The following is a 21,633-nucleotide window of genomic DNA, read 5'->3' as shown; positions in this document are numbered from 1 at the left end:
AGGTGACATTTTAGTTAGGTCAAAAATGGAGAATTTTAGCAGGGTACTGTGGCACACACCTATAATCTAAGCTACTAATGAGACTGAGATGGAAGGATCACTTGAGCTTAGGAGCTCAAGACCAGCCTGAGGCAGCATAGCAAGGAAGGGGCGGGGCTTGAGTAGGCAGAAAGAAAGGAAAATTTTGTGCGTTCACATATTCAAAGGTTCAAATCATTTAAATTACAGACATGCTTGGTTGGGGCAGAGGTTTATGGAAGGGCGTTAATTAAATAGAGGTTGGGAGCAGCCATTAGGGCCTTGTATGTCAGTCTAACAATTTTGAGGTTAATCTTATTAGGCAAAATGGAGCCATAGTCAAAGTGGTGTTGAGGACAACTATGAGGTCATGCGTGTGCAACAGATAGTGTCAGAAATACACAGACCCAAACACACTATCTAAAATAATATTATAATAGTCTTATGTGATCTTCAAGCAGTAATGCTAAAGATGGAAATAAAGGGACATCTGCAAAGAAGAATCAGCAGGATTTGATAACTGTTTGGAGATTCCTCCCCCAAAATGAAGATGACACCAGGATCTCAAAACTAGTAACTTGGAGAGGAACTTAACCAAAACCAAAAAGTCAGAAATAAAGTGATTTTATAGAAGGACAATCTCAGATTTTGATGTGTAAGATTTAGGGTAAAGAAAGAACATATTCAAGTTTTCATGTCCACAAGGAAGTTGTAAATATGGTTTCAAAACAGATTATATTTACCTAAATCAGGGGTCCTCAAACTTTTTAAACTGGGGGCCAGTTCACTGTCCCTCAGACCATTGGAGAGCCGGACTATAGTTTAAAAAAAAAAAAAAAAACTATGAACAAATTCCTATACACACTGCACATATCTTATTTCGAAGGAAAAAAAAAGAAAAAAATGGGAACAAATACAATATTTAAAATTAAGAACAAGTAAAGTTAAATCAACAAACTTACCAGTATTTCAATGGGAACTATGGGCCTGCTTTTGGCTAACGAGATGGTCAATGTCCGGTTCCATATTTGTCACTGCTAGTTGTAACAAGTGATGAAAGTGTGCATCAGTTAGTTCAGATCCGGTTGGAGATTTCAGATGTTTCATTCTGGAAAAAGTCTGTTCACAGACATAAGTGCTGCCAAAGATGGTTGCCATTTTGAGTGCATGGTTCCTGAGATTAGATATGTCTCAGAGGGGAGAAATGCATAGAAATTAGGAAGGCTGCTTGACTTGCAGGTGTCTTTCAGAGTCACAATTCTGCAGTTCAGCCAGTTCCATTTGGTAAATCCTATCCACGTTTTCAATGTCAATAGAAAATGGGTTACGGAAAAGCTGTATATCCTATTCATGGAGATGAAGGTCTTTAAATCTAAATTGGAACTCTTTTTGCAACTTTTCCAATTAATCCACACATGTTTTGTTTGGAAATGCAACCAAAGGTTTTTCCGCTAACAGGTTTTGAGTTGTGGGGAGATGGCAGAAATTTTACTCCTTCACTTGTTTGATGAGGAGGTTTAATTTTACTTCAAGTGCTTTCACATGTGATTGCATAGCACAGATGAGCTTCCCCTTTCCTTGAAGTTGTGCATTGAAACTGTTGAGTAGCTCTGTTACATCCGTCAGAAAGGTAAGATGCCATTTCCATTCTGCATCATTGAGCTCTGGTACTTCTTTGTTTTTTGAAAACAGAAAAGCTGTATTCTGTGGAAGTATGTCATAGAAATGTCGCTCAACTCAGCCAATGGACTTGTGTGTGGTACAGAACATCTTCATAGGCAACATTTAGCTCAGACAGAAATTCCTGAAATTGTCTGTGGTTTAGTGCATTAGCTCTAATGAAGTTAACACAAGATACCACAATTTTCATAACAGAGTCCCACTTCAGTGATTTATTACACAGTGCTTGTTGGTGGATGAGGCAGTGTATGGCTATTGGATGAGAATGGTTATGTTTGTCCATCTCAGGGTTAATGGGAGCAATTACTCCTTTCTTAGACTCCACTATCAGTTGGGAGCACCATCAGTTGTCACATTGGCTAGTTTAGCCCAGTCCAGCTCCAAACCATTCACAGTTTGGCAAACCTTTTCATAGATATCCTCTCCCGTAGTTGTTTCTTTGATGCTTTGCAGTGCAGCAAGCTCTTCTGTGACTTCAAAGTAGTCATTCGTACCACGAATAAAAATTAGATGTTGTGCAGAATCACGAACATCATTACTGTCATCGAGTGCCAAGGAAAAATAGGAAAGTGTTTTTGTGGAGTTTTGCAAATGCTGATGCAAATTGTCTCCCATTTCTTCAATTCTTCATGTAATTGTAGGTCCTGAAAGACACTGTACTAAATAAATTGGCCTTCTCTGGACACATCTTTTTGGCAACAGAAAGAAGGCATTCTTTAACAAATTCTCCCTCCCCAAGTGGTCTGCCAGTGCCTGCTATTAGCTTGGCAACTTGAAAACTTGCTCGCAGTGATAAAATATTTAGCTGCTTCTGCTTCACAAAAGTATTTTGCTGAGTTGTCAATGTATTTTTCAGTTTTAATATTTTATCTTTTCTCACTTCTCCAACCAAATAATCATATTTATCTTTATATCGAGCTTGATAGTGTTGACACAAATTGTATCTTTGAACACAGACACTACATTCTGGCACATCAAACACACAGCTCTTTCCTTGTACTGCATGAAAAAGTAATCATAAGTCCACTGTTCTTTGAATATCCTACACTCTGACTCAATTTTTCTCTTTCTTGATATCATTGTTTCCTTGAGATTCCAAATTGCTATTAGTAAAATACCAATATATATATACAGCGCTATAAAAACAATATACCAGCAATAACTTTGCCCACACAGAGACATATAGACTGCACTGCCCATCAAAGCAGTCTGATCAGTGTCCATCAATGCAGCCTTGCCAGTCCCCATCATTTCAGCCTCACCAGTGCCCATATTGGTAGAAGTCTGCTTTTACCTCAGGCTCACACTGGTGTGGTGAGGGAACCAGCACATTTACAGAGCTGGTTCCTCCACCACCTTACCAGTTCATACTACCCTGTGTGAACCACACTGCAATCTGTGAACTCGCACAGGAATCTGGTCATATGGATAAGAAGACCCATGCGATCAGATTCTACTGCAGGAAAAAATAAGGCATGTATTCTTTTTTCTTCCAAATATAATGCAAGTTGTATACAAGAATATGGCTGAACTCACAGTGCTCAGAGATCGCAACAGTGTGAACCGGAGCTTACACAGCATACAACATCATACACAACTGAATAGCAATCAGAATATAAATGCACTTACTATCAATTAAATTGGTTTTCCTACTCCTTGGCTGTCTGCAGAGCCAGATTAAGTTCCCATGGGGCCCTAGGCAGATTACCAGTTTGGGGCCCCCATGTGATAACACTGAGCACTGACCATTTGCATTAACACTACTGCTGACCATTTGTGATAATACTGACTGCTGACCATTATTTTCATTAACAATGTGCACTTACAATTATCATTACCACTGAGCACTATTTGCATCACCTCTGAGTGCTGACCATTTGCATTAGCACTGAGCGCTATTTGTGTTATCACTGTGATGCAACCCCCTTAGAAACAAACCACCCCCAACCAACTAACCAACTTTAAAGAAAAAAGGCTCTCCTAACTTCAGAAAAAAAAAGGTGTCCCCATTTGCAAAAAAAAAAAAAGACCTCCTAACTTCAAAAAAAAAAAAAAATTCTTACTTGTTCTTACCTTAGTCCTCAGGCAACAGCAGACTCTGCACAGGCAAGCTTGTGACTCGTCCCATCACACCCGAGACTGAGAGGAGCAGTCGAGAGACAGAGAGAAGGAGGGGAGTTGGAGAGTGCTGTGCACATTCCACACATGTGCACTGTGGCCCCGGACAAGTTGGCTGCTAAGCAGGACAGGCAGCGGAGGCAAAAACACCCTGCAGGCCAGATAAATGTCCTCGGTGGGCCGCATGTGGCCTACCGGCCATAGTTTGAGGACCCCTGACCTAAAGTTTGTGAAATTAAAAACAAAAAAAGAATGAGATTCGAGAAAAATAATTTCTTTCAATTCAATCCTGGTAGCTTAGACAGAATGTATTACTACAGAGTGGCAGGTTTTGAACTTGAAGTCAAGAGGTTTCAGTTATAGATACACACACAAAAAAAATGAAAACATAAAAAGAAATCCCTGACCTAAAATATATATATATAAAATCTTGATAACTATAAAAACAAAAGGTGTATCTACAAACTAATGAACAGTTCAATAAGACATTAAGCACCTGGCTGGGCACAGTGGCTCACACCTATAATCTTAGCAGAAGCTAAGTCAGTAGGATTGTTTGAACTCAGGAGTTCAAGACCAGTCTGAGCAAGAGCAAGACCTCATCTCTACTAAATATAGAAAAAGTTAGCTGTGTACTGTGATGCACACCTGTAGTCCCAGCTACTCAGAAGGCTGAGGCAGGAAGATATCTTGAGCTCAGGAGTTGCTGTGAGCTAGGCTGACACCATGGCACTCTATCCTGGGGCAACAGAATGAGACTGTGTTTCAAAAAAGAAAAAACATAAGAACCTAATAGGAGAACACAGAAAAGCTATAGAAATATGGAGATAAATATAACTCGAAGTAGTTAGAAATGTCTCCTGGAATTTGAGGTGCACAAGTCAGGAAAATATTTATGTTGAATGTAATGATGTTGCAAGTATTTACTTTGCCAACTTTAATTTCAAATTTTCAGAGAGCTGAAAATAATTATTTATAAATTAGTCACCATTTTTGTTCACATTCTATGCTACCTGCTGATTTCTACATATTCTCCCAAAATGTACTAGAATGTAGCTCTAAACCTAGGTATACGTTAAATGCTTAGTAAGTCCTATTCAATTGAAATAATCATTTATTGTGTAACTATGCCTTTTACTTTCTACATTTTGGAATTACAAAAATGAGACCTCTTCCTTGCCCTCAGATGACTCACAGTCTGATGGAAAACACAGATCTGTGAACATGTGAGAAAGCAATTTGAAAAGGAGCTTAATAGAAGTATGGGCACCTGATGCAGGGAAACGCTAGTTCTGATGGCAGGAATTAGAAGAGTGGAGAATGCCTGCAAAGACCTCAAGATGTTTAGGAACAGAACAGGGAAGGAAACAAGCCTATTACAATAGAGGGAATAGCATGAGCAGAACCCGGAGCCATATGAAAGTTGAAGGCAGGCAGGCTATAATCGAAGCATAAAGGGTATGGTCTGATGCTGGCAGAAGCAATGTAGATCAGAGAGCTGACATTAGAGTTTATGCTGAATCCATGCAGAACACTGAAGGGTTTTAAGCAGAGAATTTACTGCTGAGGTTTATGTTGCAGAAAAATCACTCTAGAAGCTATACAGAAGAACCAAAGTGTAACCAAGAAATTTGAAGTCAGATTCTAAACTTATTTTTTTATTCCAATTTCCCCTAACTCCTCCGGTAAACTTTTACTTTCAAATCTATAGTCTTTATTTCAAATGGTTCTTATCCAGTGTCTCTAAGAGAAAAGGATCTTAAAGAATAGAATTCAATTCAATTCAATGGAACTCTTTATTCCCTCCCTATAACATAATACTTCTTGCATCTCCTAGTGCAAGACACACTATGACTTTGTAATTATTCATTTCTCATTACGTAAAGAAACCTAACCAAAGTGATTCTGACTGGAGGGCAGAAAGCAAAATCTAGAGCTAAGAATAAATTATTGTAAGCACTGAATGCTATAGATTTAAACAGCCATTTTGAAAACTATGTCATCATAAAAGGAAAAGAAATTTACTTGCACAAGCAAAAGTTTAAAACTCCATTATATTCAGTGGTATGATTGTACTTTTGCTCCTACACATCCTCAAATTATATCTAGCTCTGAGCTACTTTTGCTTGGAAAAAAGAGTTGGATAATTTTTAAAGTGTATCATGCTGTATTTGTTTGCCTTTCTTTATAAATGGATTATATTCTTTCTAATATCCCCACATAGTCAAAGGTATTCTTCTGGAAACTTGCAAATTTCAGTAAAACTGTCACCTTCAGTAAACTTGAAGATGTCAAAATAATTTTAATTTTAGGCTGAAATTTCAGTTGCTTTATTATATTACTTAGAAACATCAAATGGAGAGAAAATTATAGAATGTAATAAAATAAATATGTGCAGACAAGTGACACATTTTTAATTCTAGTATTCAAATGTTCTCTCATATGAAACTTCTCATATAAGCCTCCTACTTTGTACAAAACACTTTAAATATATATAAAGTGAAGCTCATATAAAAGAAAATGAACCTACAACATTTCTAGCACCCTAATGCTCAAGAGCTGATGTATTCTGAAATGCTTGATGTTTACCAACCAATTCTCGTCTGCTTTGTATTAAATTTGTGAAATTTCCATTTGATGCCAGTGGTACATACAACAGAATTTGGCCAGATGAGCTGATTTGGGGGTTGTTTTGTTTTGTTTTATTGATGAGGATTCATTGAGGGTACAGAGAACCAGGTTACACTGATCACGTTTGTTAGGTAAAGCCCCTCTTATAATTGTGTCGCACCTCCCAAGAGGTGTGTCATACACCATAACCCCCCATCCCTTCCCTTCTTCCCTCTCTCCACTCCCCCTTCCCCACCCCCCACCAGCTACTAGTTATCAGTTGTCCTTATATCAGAATTAAGTACATTGGATTCTTGCTATGCTTTACTAAGAAAAATGTGTTTCACCTCCATCCAGGTTAATACTTCTTTTTGGTTTTTAAAATCAGGTTTCCACAGAGGAATATTATGCCACCTGTAGTAACAGAGAGCTGTTATTTAGCTAAAAGTGCTGTGATTTCTGAAAGCCAAAATTAAATGTCTCTAAACTGAAAGAAATAAATTTCTAAAAGTCAATAAAAGAGCAGATAACACTTTTTAAATGAACATATTTTGTTTAACTGTATCACCATTTTTGGACAGTTTTCTATTTAAAAACTCTCTAAGGGAAAATCTCCAGTAGTTAAAATTAGGGCTGAGTCGTATCTGAATTGGAGAATTTTATTTCTAGATTTTCCACCTTCCTCTACAAGGGGAAAGAGTTACAAAGAGTTGTGAGATTATATTGAGTCAATAGAATCAATGTAAATACACAATTTGGATAACTAAAAACTTCTTGCTATATCATTGCTTCAGCTACAGAGTTTTACGTATTTCCCAGCTTTTTCCAAATAATTGCTTCTATTCTCTACCTTGTCTATGTACTCATTGTCTTAAAAGAAAGCCAATAATTCATAGGGGGTATCTATAGACATTTTTTATGCTGCCGATAAACACATTTTAAGTTATATTTTTTTCATATCTAATATTACTATTGAGGTTTTTTTGGAAGATTTTAATTGTAGATGGGAAGAAAATATGAAATCAAACTGGTGTTATTCTCTTTGTAGGAGAATCAACTGATGTTTTATAAAGTATATGGAGAGTCAGCAAAATAAAATCATTAACATTACCTAATGAGATCTAAACATGGGCAATAAAGATAAAAATCACTAAAATTATTATTTTGCATTCAAATATAGGCATATATATAGTTATTGATACAAAGTTGGTTTGTAGAATAAAGATGTGAGGTTTTTAATCTGAATGTATTACTTTGAAATTATGTATTTTAAAAAGTATATTTTTAGATAATTTAATGATTTTATATAGTGTCACACATACATTAATTTAGACAAGATTTAAAACACAGCACTTTTACATTAAGTATAAAGTAAAGGCCAAGAGTGGTGGCTCCTGCCTATAAGCCTAGCACTCTGGGAGGCCAAGGCAAGTGGATTGCCTGAGCTCAGGAGTTCAAGACCAGCCTGAATAAGTGCGAGACCCTGTCTCTAAAACTAGCCAGGCATTGTGACAGGCACCTGTAGTCCCTCGGGTGGCTGAGGCAAGAGGATCACTTGAACCCAAGAGTTTGAGGTTGCTGTAAACCATGATGCTACAACACTCTACCCATAGTGACAGAATAGAACTCGAATAAAAAAAAAAGATATAAAGTAAAATTTAATTTTTAACTATACCTTACTTATAAGCAAGTTACAGAAAAAAAGTAGGAAAATGAGGCTTAAAATTATATAAAGTCTTTAAAAAATTCTTAACTGAAAAATAATATAAAGTCTTCTACATATATTTCCAGTAATTAAAATAGTGATGAACTAGATACAAACAATATCATAGGGAACATATAAAACATGAATTTGTGGGAAAAAACTATAAGATCGTCATTGAGTAATACAAAATTATAATACTGTAAAGCTTGTCCCATTATACAACAAGGTGATCTCTGAAATTATAAGATAGTGAATTCAGAACCATAAAGAAAGGAAATATTACTTCATAACCTTTGGTTAACCTGTAGCTACAGTTCCACAGGAGGTCATAAAATCTTATTCTGTGATTGGATTTAAAAGCTGGATAATTTTATAGCCACCCATAATATCAGGGTTCAAGCTCATTGCTTTCAATGGCTGGGATAGAATTATTTGATCATTTATATGAACAGACTACTAGTTCAAAAAGTAGGTGGTATTTTGAGTTACCTTCAAGGCTAAAAATTGGTTTCTTGGAGTCAAATGACAATGTTTATCACCTCTGTCTCCTTTCTAACATGCTTAAGATTAGTAAAGGAGAATAAAAGCTGAAGGAAGCTTCCTTTGTAAGTCAGAACTTATAATTCTTATATGGAATCTTCCTATTAATTTATAGACCCACGTGCACAGTAAGCTTACATCAGATAAAACACTGGTATCAAATGAATGCTAGAATTTCCATTTCCAGATAATTTCAACTTGAGGGATCTTCTATGTCCATGCTGAAGCTTCACTTTTCCACATGGTGCTTCTCTACTGGGTAGTTTAGTTTGTGAGGATACTTCCTGTATCTATCGTCTCCATTAAAAATACAAATTACAATGTCATCTCTATACAAACTTTTAAGCTACTTTTTAAAATGTACTGTCCTTTCACCTTTAAACATTTTTTAATTGCTATTTCCTGCCTCAGTGCCTTTGTTCATTCTGCCTCTATCACTGGAAAGCCATTCTCTGCCCCTCCCACTTAAAGAATTCGTTGTAATTCCAGTTCTTCATGAAGTGATCCCTGATGTTCTCCAATAAAAGTAGTATTAACACACTTTCCCCTCCCCCCTTTCCATGTACATCTAAAATATAACATCTGTATTTCTGGTGTTTATTTCTACCTTATTCTAAAAGTGTGTACAAATTCTTTGAGCTTACCTTTTGCTTAGCTCTTTTTTTAGAATGTAAAAACTTGTAAATTAGAAGCAGGATTCAAGTCATCCATCGTGTGTTTCACAACATGATTCTAGTCTCTTCCACATGATGTATGCTTCCTTGGACAATAATACATGCTAAGAATTACTTTGTGTTATACCTGTAATCAGTATCTTTCTATAATTCTTACCTTTCCTCTTTGAGCTGACAATTGTTTTCCTTCTTTGGTGACTTTTGAAATATCCAGTACTCCAAAATAATAAAAAGAAAATCTCTACAAAAAAATACAGTCCTTAAATCCAGCATTCACATGAGAAGAAATACCACAGTAAAAACAGATAAATAAAAGAATGCTGGGCCTGTCATTATTTCAAACATAGTTTTGTGGTGTTTCTGGCTAGAGTTGAATGAAGCACCAAAAATATCATTTTGTTAACCTGCTTCTTCCATCTAGTGGCAAAAAGCAGTAAGAAACAATGTCCTAGAAAAACACTATGATCAAATGGTTCTAAATGTCATTTCAAGAAATATTGATGGTGAGTGTCCAACAGTTTAAAGTATAAGTATATAATACATAACAAAAATTAATTTTAGCGAATTAGCAGTGCTCAGGTGGGATAACTCTTAAGTTACTTTAATTCACATGTTATTATCATGCTTTCACAAAGACTGCAGCTACATATGTAAAGCTACATATCACCCAAAATTAAATTGGAATTGCTTTGTTTTGGTATATATAATTATGTATCTGGAATAAATTGTTGGATAACTATTTATAATTCCATTATTTTCTTAGCTATAGGCACATGGCTACAGTGCTGTTACAAGGCTTAAGAGGTACAACTGAGAACCACTGAAACTGAACTATACCATTGAAATTGCCAGTTAAAATAGTATTTTAATAATAGGCATATATTTTATGACCTAAGGCACAAGGTCAGTTGGAGAGGAGAGAGACAAAGTTTAAAGGAGGCAGAATCGGCTGCTTTGCATTGTTAGAGCTACTTCAAAGACATTAATGAAAAATAATATGCAATGCACAGTATAATTGTGCATTCTCTGCACTCTCAAAGGCCACCAGCTTATCCCTAATACATGAGTTTCGACTGCCCTTCTAACACTTTCAGTTTGCCTCAATGCAAATGTAATTAATGTTTTAGAAGTTAAATGTAGGTTATGCAGAAGTGGAAAGAGTGTTCTCCGAGATAGCAAAGTTTTCCCCTTCTCCTATGCAAGTGAACCAGTTAGCCATGTGTAATGGTGACATAAATAAAAAGTTGTTAAAGTTTTTAAGTATGTTAAGACTGCAAGGGGAAATATAAGTGTTCATGGAATCATAATTATTTCAAATTTAGTTTTTTTATTTAAAAAAGAAAAACTTGTTTGTTTGTCCTGATCTTCAAGAAGAAAAAAACCTGGCTTTAGCACTCTCAATCCCCAAAGCAATTTTGAGTATAGTAAATGGTCAGTTGGTTTCTCTCCTCTACCTAGTCACCTTTCCCTCTTAAATAGGAGCAGACTAAAGAGTTTTATCTTCTGCTGTGGAAGAGTGGAGTACAGTGTTATAGAGGAGAGAGTGAAGCAAAAACAACGGGATGGAGAGGCAGAAGGTATAGTACCCATGTCTCCAGGATTCTTGTGGTCAGTCTCCTTGCATCAGACAAAGGAAAGGGGGCCAACTAATTGGAAGACTGTTGGAGCCATTGCCATTATTTAGATGGGTCAGGAGGCACAAGACCCAGGAGCCTCACACTAATAGTTAAATTTACCTGAAGAACTGTTACCATATGGTGCCAGGAAGAGCCAGGATAGACATGAATCTAGTATCCCAATATCATTTCTGGCACCTGTGGTGGAACCTAGTCTGGTACTGGTCATTTCATTTACTTCACAATTACATGTCCCCACATATGAGGCAATAGAAATGTGTGGGTCCTTCGAATGTGTTATAATATGATTAACTTTAACCAAACATGTTGGCATTTAAGATTTTGTTTTATAATGAACAAGATCAATTCCTGAGAAATAAATTTCATGCAAACTATATACATCAACACTGGCACCAATATGTTTTGGGACAATCAGGGAAGAAGGGAAAATATTTTACAGTAATAGTCATGAGAACAAATGCTGTAGTATGGCTTCCCAGGCTAAAATCTTAGCTCTGTGAGCTTGGGCAAGTCACATAACATCTTTAGGGTTGGTTTCCTCATCAATAGAACAGAGATATTGACAATAACCACCTTATAAGGTTGTTACGAAGAATTAAAAGAGAAAATATACTTGGAAATAGTAACTGTTCAACAGATATGTAATATTATCGACGGGGTACCTAATATATACCAAGCATTTTGTAGTGCATTTGTCACATATGTCACATAGTGTTTATTTGATACAAGCTTATAAAATAAATTTAAGAGTATAAATACTTCCCTATAAAAGATTACCTGTGTAAATAGGCATGCAATTTTTGTAAAAAAATGTTTGAGGCTTCCTTCAGTTTACGGGTAACCAATAAAAAATTGCAAGTAACAAAACATAGAGAAGGAAAGAATCCTCTCCAACATTTTCTATGAAACAAAGATCACCCTGATTTGAAAACCAGGGAAAAACTCAACAAAAAATGGAAAAATATAGACAAATATCATTAATGAATAATACCAACACAAAAATATTCAATAAGACTCTAGCAAATAGAATAGAGCTATACATTTTAAAAAGTATGTATCATGTTCATATGGGTTTTATCCCAGGAATGCAAGGTTGGTTTAACATACATAAATTCATAAATAAATAAAAGGAAAAACAAAGAACATATGATCTTCTCATTTGATCAGAAAAAGCATTCAACAAAATTCAGCACCCTTTTCTGACAAGAACACTTAAGAAAATAGACTTAGATGGGACATTTCTTAAACTACAACATCTACAACAAACCCACAGCCAATTTCATATTGAATGGAATAAAAGTGAAATTATTTCCACTTACAGCTGGAACCAGACAAGGATGCCCACTATTACCACTGCTATTCAACATACTGCTGAAAGTCCTAGCCAATGAAATCAGCAAGAGAAGTACATTGAGAGTATTCTAATGGGGACAGGGGAGGTCAAACTCTCCCTCTTTGTGGATGACATGATCTTATACTTGGAAAACCCAACTACAGAACTCTTAGAGGTGATCAAGAGGGTGGCACCTGTGGCTCAAAGGAGTAGGGCGCCAGCCCCATATTCCGGAGGTGGCAGGTTCAAACCCAACCCCGGCCAGAAACTGCAAAAAAAAAAAAAGTGATCAAGAAATATAGTAACATCTCAGGATATATAATCAATGTCCACAAAATCAATCAGTAGCCTTCATATATGGTAATAACAGTCAAGAGAAGAATAAAATCAAAGACATAATACCCTTCACAGTAGCTTCAAAGAAAATGAAATACCTGGGAATATATCTAACAAATGACAGGAAGGATCTCTACAAAGATAACTATGAAACCTTGAGAAAATAAATAGCAGAAGACATTAACAAATGGAAAAACATACCATGCTCATGGCTGGGAAGAATCAGCATTGTGAAAATGCCCATATTACCCAAAGCGATCTACAGATTTAATGCAATCCCCATCAAAGTACCAATATCATACATTGAAGAACTTGAAAAAATAGTACTTTCATTTCATATGGGACCAGGAAAAAAAAAAAAAACAGCCAATGCAATTTTAATAAATAAAAACAAATCTGAAGGTATAACATTACCAGACTTCAGGTTATACTACAAATCTATAGTGATCGAAATAGCATGGTACTGGCATAAAAATAAAGATATAGATCTATGAAATAGAATAGGGAACCTAGAAATGAACCCCACCACACACCACCATCTGATCTTTGATAAACTAAACAAAAGCACACATTGGGGAAAACAATCCCTATTTAATAAATGATGCTGGGAGAACTGGTTAGCTACATGTAGAAGACTGAAATTGGACCCCGCACCTCTCTCCACTGACAAAAATCGACTCTTGCTGGATAAAAGATTTAAATTTAAGATACAAAACAATTAAAAATCCTAGAAAAAAGAAGTACGGAGAATCCTGAAAGAACCTAAAGTTGACCTTCCAAACCCACAGACAATATCATACTAAATGGAGTAAAATTGAAAACATTTCCACTCAGATCTGGAACTAGACAAGTATGCCCATTGCCACCATTGCTATTCAAATGGTAATGGAAGTCCTAGCCATCATAATCAGGCAAGAGAAGGGGATCAAGGATATTCAAATGGGGTCAGAAGGGCGAGGAGACAAGATGGCTGACTGAAGCTAGCTTTCCACAGAGGCTCCCGTCCAGTAGGAGAGTTAAAGGACAAAAATTCAGCAAGTAACCTGGTGGATTTGAGCTGCACTAAAAGAAAAGTTGAAGAACGCACGTCAACCATGCTGAGGTGAGCTGCAACCACAAGGATAAAAACAAAAGGTACAAAATCCATCACCAAGCAGACGGGAGTCCCCATCCCCATGAGAACAGCTCAGAGTGCCCCACAAACAATCGGGCAGAGTTCAAAGGTCCTCCCACTACACTCCACGGGAGAGACCCTCTAAAAACTGGACCTACCTCCCCTATTAGAGTGCCACGACATCCTCCTGCCAGGCATAAAACTGTATAAACTGTATATAGTCTCTACCTGGAATTCTGAGCTCACAGCGCTCCCCTTTACTCACTGAGGTCTGGAGGCCAGTCCCAGTTGGCCGAGAGAGGACCGCACCCGAGTGGCAGTTCCCTGAGGCACAGTGCAACAGCCGTCTTTTGGTGACAATACAGCCAGGCATAAAACTGTGTAAAGCTGTGTGTGTTCTCTGCCCGCAACCCCAGGCTCCCAGCGCTCCCCGCACTCCCCTCTGCTCTCCAAGGTCTGGAGGCCTGTCCCCCAGGGGTCCAGACTCTGGGGCGATTGCTCCAGGGGTGTAGACAGTGCTGTGCTACAGCCGGTTGGTACGGGAGCAGAGAGAGGACGGTTGGCTGGAAGGGAGCTACACCGGAGCAGCGGTTGCATGAGCCATAAAACAGCAGCCTTCTTTTGCTAGCAATACAGCTTACTACCGAATATTCTGAAGCCACACCCCCTGTCTCCCTGGGCAACCAGAGACTCTTAAAAGACAAATACAGACTCAGGGTGAAAGGATGGTCATCCATATTTCAGGCAAATGGTAATCAGAAAAAAGCAGGTGTTGCAATTTTATTTGTAGATACAATAGGCTTTAAACCAACAAAAGTAAGGAAAGACAAGAATGGTCACTACATATTTCTAAGGGTAATACTCAATATGATGAGATCTCAATTATTAATATCTATGCACCCAACCAGAACGCACCTCAATTTATAAGAGAAACTCTAACAGACATGAGCAACTTGATTTCCTCCAGCTCTATAATAGTCTTAGATTTCAACACTCCTTTGGCAGTGTTGGATCGATCCTCCAACAAGAAGCTGAGCAAAGAAATCTTAGATTTAAACCTAACCATCCAACATTTGGATTTAGCAGGCATCTACAGAACATTTCATCCCAACAAAACTGAATACACATACTTCTCATCAGCCCATGGAACTTACTCCAAAATCGATCACATCTTAGGTCACAAGTCTAACCTCAGTAAATTTAAAGGAATAGAATTATTCCATGCATCTTCTTGGACCACCATGGAATAAAACTTGAGCTGAGTAACAACAGGAATCTGCATACTCATACAAAAACATGGAAGTTAAATAACTTTATGCTGAATGATAGCTGGGTCAGAGATGAGATTAAGAAAGAAATCGCCAACTTTTTGGAACAAAACAACAATGAAGACATGAACTATCAGAACCTCTGGGACACCGCAAAGGCAGTTCTAAGAGGGAAATTTATAGCACTGTAAGCTTTCCTCAAGAGAACAGAAAGAGAGGAAGTTAACAACTTAATGGGACATCTCAAGCAACTGGAAAAGGAAGAACATTCCAACCCCAAACCCAGTAGAAGAAAAGAAATAACCAAGATTAGAGCAGAATTAAATGAAATTGACAACAAAAGAATAATACAACAGATCAATAAATCAAAAAGCTGGTTTTTCAAAAAGGTCAATAAAATAGATAAACCTTTGGCCAACCTAATCAGGAAAAAAAGAGTAAAATCTCTAATCTCATCAATCAGAAACAACAAAGACGAAATAACAATAGACTCCTCAGAAATCCAAAAACTCCTTAATGAATATTACAAGAAACTGTATTTTCAGAAATATGAAAATCTGAAGGAAATTGACCGATACTTGGAAGCACGTCACCTTCCAAGACTTAGCCAGAATCAAGTGGAAATGTTGAACAGGCCCATATCAAGTTCAAAAATAGCATCAACCATACAAAACCTCCCTAAAAATAAAAGCCCGGGACCAGATGGTTTCATGTCAGAATTCTACCAAACTTTTAAGGAGGAATTAGTACCTATATTACTCAACCTGTTCCAAACGGTTCAAAAAGAAGGAAGACTACCTAACACGTTCTATGAAGCAAACATCACTCTGATCCCCAAACCAGGAAAAGACCCACAAGAAAAGAAAATTATAGACCAATATCACTAATGAATATAGATGCAAAAATATTCAACAAGATCCTAACAAACAGAATCTAGCAACACATCAAACAAATTATACATCACGATCAAGTCGGTTTTATCCCAGGGTCTCAAGGCTGGTTCAATATATGTAAATATTTAAATGTAATCCAGCACATAAACAAATTAAAAAACAAAGACCATATGATTCTCTCAATCGATGCAGAAAAAGCTTTTGATAATATCCAGCATCCCTTCATGATCAGAACACTTAAGCAAATCGGTATAGAAGGGACATTTCTTAAACTGATAGAGACCATCTACAGCAAACCCACAGCCAAGATCATATTGAATGGAGTTAAATTGGAATCATTTCCACTCAGATCAGGAACCAGACAAGGCTGCCCATTGTCTTCATTGCTTTTTAACATTGTAATGGAAGTTTTAGCCACCGCAATTAGGGAAGAAAAGGCGATCAAGGGTATCCATACAGGGTCAGAAGAGATCAAACTTTTGCTCTTCGCAGATGATATGATTGTATATCTGGAAAACACTAGGGACTCTACTACAAAACTCTTAGAAATGATCAAGGAATATAGCAGCATCTCAGGTTACAAAATCAACATTCATAAATCAGTAGCCTTTATATATACCAACAATAGTCAAGTTGAAAAAACAGTTAAGGACTCTATCCCATTCACAGTAGTGCCAAAGAAGATGAAATATTTGGGAATTTATCTAACAAAGGACGTGAAAGATCTCTATAAAGAGAACTATGAAACTCTAAGAAAAGAAATAGCTGAAAATATTAACAAATGGAAAAACATACCATGCTCATGGCTGGGAAGAATCAACGTTGTTAAAATGTCCATACTACCCAAAGCAATATATAATTTCGATGCAATCCCTATTAAAGCTTCACTGTCATACTTTGAAGATCTTGAAAAAACAATACTTTGTTTTATATGGAATCAGAAAAAACCTCGAATAGCCAAGACATTACTCAGAAATAAAAACAAAGCAGGAGGAATTACGCTACCAGACCTCAGACTATACTACAAATCGATAGTGATCAAAACAGCATGGTATTGGCATAAAAACAGAGAAGTAGATGTCTGGAACAGAATAGAGAACCAAGAGATGAACCCAGCTACTTATCGTTATTTAATCTTTGACAAGCCAATTAAAAACATTCAGTGGGGAAAAGATTCCCTTTTTAACAAATGGTGCTTGGTGAACTGGCTGGCAACTTGTAGAAGACTGAAACTGGACCCACACCTTTCACTGTTAACTAAGATAGACTCTCACTGGATCAAAGATTTAAACTTAAGACATGAAACTATAAAGATACTAGAGGAGAGTGCAGGGAAAACCCTTGAAGAAATCGGTCTGGGGAGTATTTTATGAGGAGGACCCCCCCGGGCAATTGAAGCAGCTTCAAAAATACACTACTGGGACTTGATCAAACTAAAAAGCTTCTGCACAGCCAAGAACACAGTAAGTAAAGCAAGCAAACAGCCCTCAGAATGGGAGAAGATATTTGCAGCTTATGTCTCCAACAAAGGTTTAATAACCAGAATCCACAGAGAACTCAAACGCATTAGCAAGAATAGAACAAGGGATCCCATCGCAGGCTGGGCAAGGGATTTGAAGAGAAACTTCTCTGAAGAAGACAGGTGCATGGCCTTCAGACATATGAAAAAATGCTCATCATCTTTAATCATCAGAGAAATGCAAATCAAAACTACTTTGAGATACCATCTAACTCCAGTGAGACTAGCCTATATCACAAAATCCCAAGACCAGAGATGTTGGCGTGGATGTGGAGAATAGGGAACACTTTTGCACTGCTGGTGGGAATGCAAATTAATACATTCCTTTTGGAAAGACATATGGAGAACACTTAGAGATCTAAAAATAGATCTGCCATTCAATCCTGTAATCCCACTACTGGGCATATACCCAGAAGACCAAAAATCACATCATAACAAAGATATTTGTACCAGAATGTTTATTGCAGGCCAATTCATAATTGCTAAGTCATGGAAGAAACCCAAGTGCCCATCGATCCACGAATGGATTAATAAATTGTGGTATATGTACACCATGGAATATTATGCAGCCTTAAAGAAAGATGGAGACTTTACCTCTTTCATGTTTACATGGATGGAGCTGGAACATATTCTTCTTAGTAAAGTATCTCAAGAATGGAAGAAAAAGTACCCAATGTACTCAGCCCTAGTATGAAACTAATTTAGGGTTTTCACATGAAAGCTATAACCCAGTTACAACCTAAGAATGGGGGAAGGGAGAAAGGGAGGGGAAGGAGGAAGGAGGTGGGTAGAGGGAAGGGGATTGGTGGGCTTACACCAGCGGTGCATCTTACAAGGGTATATGTGAAACTTGGTAAATGGTCTGTGAAGCTAGTGAATGATGCCCCATGAATATATCAATGTACACAGCTATGATTTAATTAAAAAAAAAAAATGGGGTCCGAAGAGGTACAACTCTCACTCTTCACAGAAGACATGATCTCATACCTAGAAAATCCCAGGGAATCAACTACAAAGCTCTTAGAAGTGATCAAGGAATGTAGTAGTGTCTCAGGATACAAAATCAGTACTTACAAATCAGGAGCTTTTTTTTTTTGAGACAGAGCTCACAGCCACTTCAAACTCTTGGGCTTAAGCGATTCTCTTGCCTCAGCCTTTCAAGTAGCTGGGACTACAGGCACCTGCCACAATGCCCAGCTATGTTGTTGTTGTTGTTGTTGTGTAGCAGGCCCAGACCAGGTTCGAACCCACCAGCCCCAATGTATGTGGCTGTCACTCTAACCACTGAGCATGGGCACTGAGTCTCAGTAGCTGTTATATATACCAAAATAGTCAAGCAAAAAATATCATCAAGGATTCTATTCCTTTTACAGTAATGCCAAAGAAGATGAAATAACTGGGAATTTATCAAACGAAGGACATGAAAGATCTCTTTAATGAGAATTATGAAACCCTGAGAAAAGATAGCTGAAGATGTTACCAAATGGAAAAACATACCATTCTTGTGATAGGGAAGAATCAACATTGTTAAAATATCCATACTACCCAAAGCAATCTACAGATTTAATGCAATTCCTATCAAAGCACCAATGTCATCCCTTAAAGAACTGGAAAAAATAGTACTTCATTTTATATGGAATCAGAAAAAAACTCAAATAGCCAATACATTTGAAATAGAAACAAATCAGGAAGCATCACATTACCAGACTTCAGGTTATACAAGTATATACTGATCAAAACAGCATGCTACCAGCACAAAAATAGAGATGTAGATATATGGAACAGAATATAGCATCTAGAGATGAACCCAGCCACATATTGTCATTTGATCTTTGATAAGCCTAACAAAAATATTCATTGGGGAAAAGATTCCCTATTTAACAAATGGTGCTGGGGGAACTGGCTAGCCACCTATAGAAGACTGAAACTGGACCCTCACCTTTCACCACTGACAAAAATTGATTTAAAAAAGATTTAATCTTAAGACATGAAACTATAAAAATACTAGAAGAGAGTGTAGGGAAAACGCTTGAAAAAAATTGGCTTGGGAAATATTTTATGAGGAGGACCCCCCTGGCAATTGAAGCAACACCAAAAAATACATTAATGGGATCTTATCAAGGTAAAAAGCTTTGGCACAGCTAAGGGCACTGCAAGTAAATCAAACAGCCTTCAGAATGGGAGAAGATTTTTACAGGTTATGATTCTGATAACTGAATAACTAGAATCTACAGAGAACTCAAATTAATCAATAAGCAAAGAGCCATCAACCCCATTTCTTTGTGGGCAAAAGACTTGAACAGAAACTTCTCTGAAGATGACAGGCGAATGGTCAACAAACACATGAAAAAAGGCTTATCATCTTTTATCATCAGAGAAATGCAAATCAAAACCTCTTTGAGATATCACCTAACTCCAGTAAGATTAGCCCACATCCCCAAATCCCCAAACTGCAAATGTTGGCATGGATGTGGAGAGAAGGGAATACTTTTACACTGCTGGTGGGATTGCAAACTTCTTTCTTTTGGAAAGAAGTATGGAGAATTCTCAAGGAACTAAAAGTTAACCTATTTGATCCTGAAATTCCATTACTAGGTATCTATTCAGATGAACAAAAATAATTTTATCACAAAGACATTTGCACCAGAATGTTTATTATAGCCCAATTCGTAATTGTCAAATCATGGAAGCAGCACAATGCCCATCGACCCATGAAATGGGTTAACAAATTGTGGTATATGTATACCAAGGAATAAATACTGTGTATTTATTAAATTTGTTTTTATTAAATCGTAGCTGTGTACATTAATGTAATCATGAGGTACAATGTGCTGGTTTTATATACAATTTGAAATAAATATTTAATAAAAACAATACTATGCAGCCATAAAAAAGATGAAAACTTTACATATTTTATGTTTACCTGGATGGAGCTGGAACATGTTCTTCTTAGTAAAGTATCTCAAGAATAGACAAAAAGTATCCAATGTACTCAATACTATTATTATGAAACCAATATATAACCACTTACACATTCATATGAATGATACAATACAAATATAGTCCAGCAAGAAGGAAGAGATAAAGGAAGGGAAAAGGGAGGGTGAGTGGAGGGAGATTATTTGGTGGGATCTCACCTAATGTGCGCAATGCAAGGGTACATTTCAAAACAACTAAGAGTACAATATAAATGTCTTACCACAAAAAATAAGTACGTGAAGTGATCGTTAATCACTTTGATTTAAGCATTCCACATTGTATATCAAATTATCACATTGTACCCCATAAATGTATACAGTTATGATTTAATAAAAATTGTTACAAAATAAAAATAAAGTATAACTTGAAAATAAATCAATAAATAAAAGTTGACCTTCCATTTGATCCCACAATCTCATTACTTGGTATCTACCCAGAAGAACAAAAAATATGTTACCATGAAGACTTTTGTACCAAAATGTTTATTGCAGCCCAATTCATAATTACCAAGTCATGGAAGCAACCCAAATGCCCATCAACCCATGAAAATGGATCAACAAATTGTGATATATGTATACCATGGAATACTATGCAGTCATAAAAAGATGGAGACTTTACATTTTTTATGTTTACCTGGATGGAGTTGGAACACATTCTTCTTAGAGAGTATCCCAAGAATGGGGGAAAAAAATCCAATGTACTCAATACTATTATGAAACAACATATAACCACTTACACACTAATACGAATGATAAAACTCAAATATAGTCTAGGAAGCGGGAGGGGAGATGAAGAAGAGGGAAAAAGGGTAGGGCAATTGGTGAGAAGAGTGAGGGCATTTGGTGGGATCTCACCTAATATGCACAATGCAAGGGTATATTTCAAAGTAACTGAGAGTAAATTTTCAATGTCTTACTATAAAAAATAAGTAAGTGAGATGATGGTGATGTTAATCAGTTTGATTTAAGCATTCCATATTGTATATCAAATCATCACATTGTACCCCACAAATCCATGGTTATTATTTTAATAAAAATTAAATTTATTTCAAATTGTATATAAAACCAGCACATTGTACCCCATGATTACATTAATGTACACCACTATGATTTAATAAAACCAAAATTAAATTTAAAAGGGGGGGAAGGGAATAAGAATAAAGCCATTTTTAATGAAAATTCATGATTTAAATAAAATCCTAATGTGAAA

The 21,633-nt window shown here is 36.7% G+C and overlaps 1 long non-coding RNA gene across 1 annotated transcript; it reads right to left on the bottom strand.

The window, feature by feature from the left end:
- Positions 1-1,738: 1,738 nt before the first annotated feature.
- On the bottom strand, positions 1,739-4,530 carry LOC128578271 (uncharacterized). The gene is made up of 3 exons (XR_008377694.1): positions 4,465-4,530; positions 3,772-4,036; positions 1,739-2,342 (listed from the first exon to the last, which is right to left on the bottom strand). It is a non-coding gene; the product is annotated as an uncharacterized LOC128578271 (long non-coding RNA).
- Between the last annotated feature and the right edge of the window lie 17,103 nt (positions 4,531-21,633).

Source organism: Nycticebus coucang, chromosome 1, assembly GCF_027406575.1.
Source record: "Nycticebus coucang isolate mNycCou1 chromosome 1, mNycCou1.pri, whole genome shotgun sequence".
In the NCBI taxonomy this organism is placed as follows: Eukaryota; Metazoa; Chordata; class Mammalia; order Primates; family Lorisidae; genus Nycticebus; species Nycticebus coucang.
The sequence above is the reverse complement of the archived record's forward strand: the minus strand, read 5'-3'. Positions and strand labels throughout refer to the sequence as shown.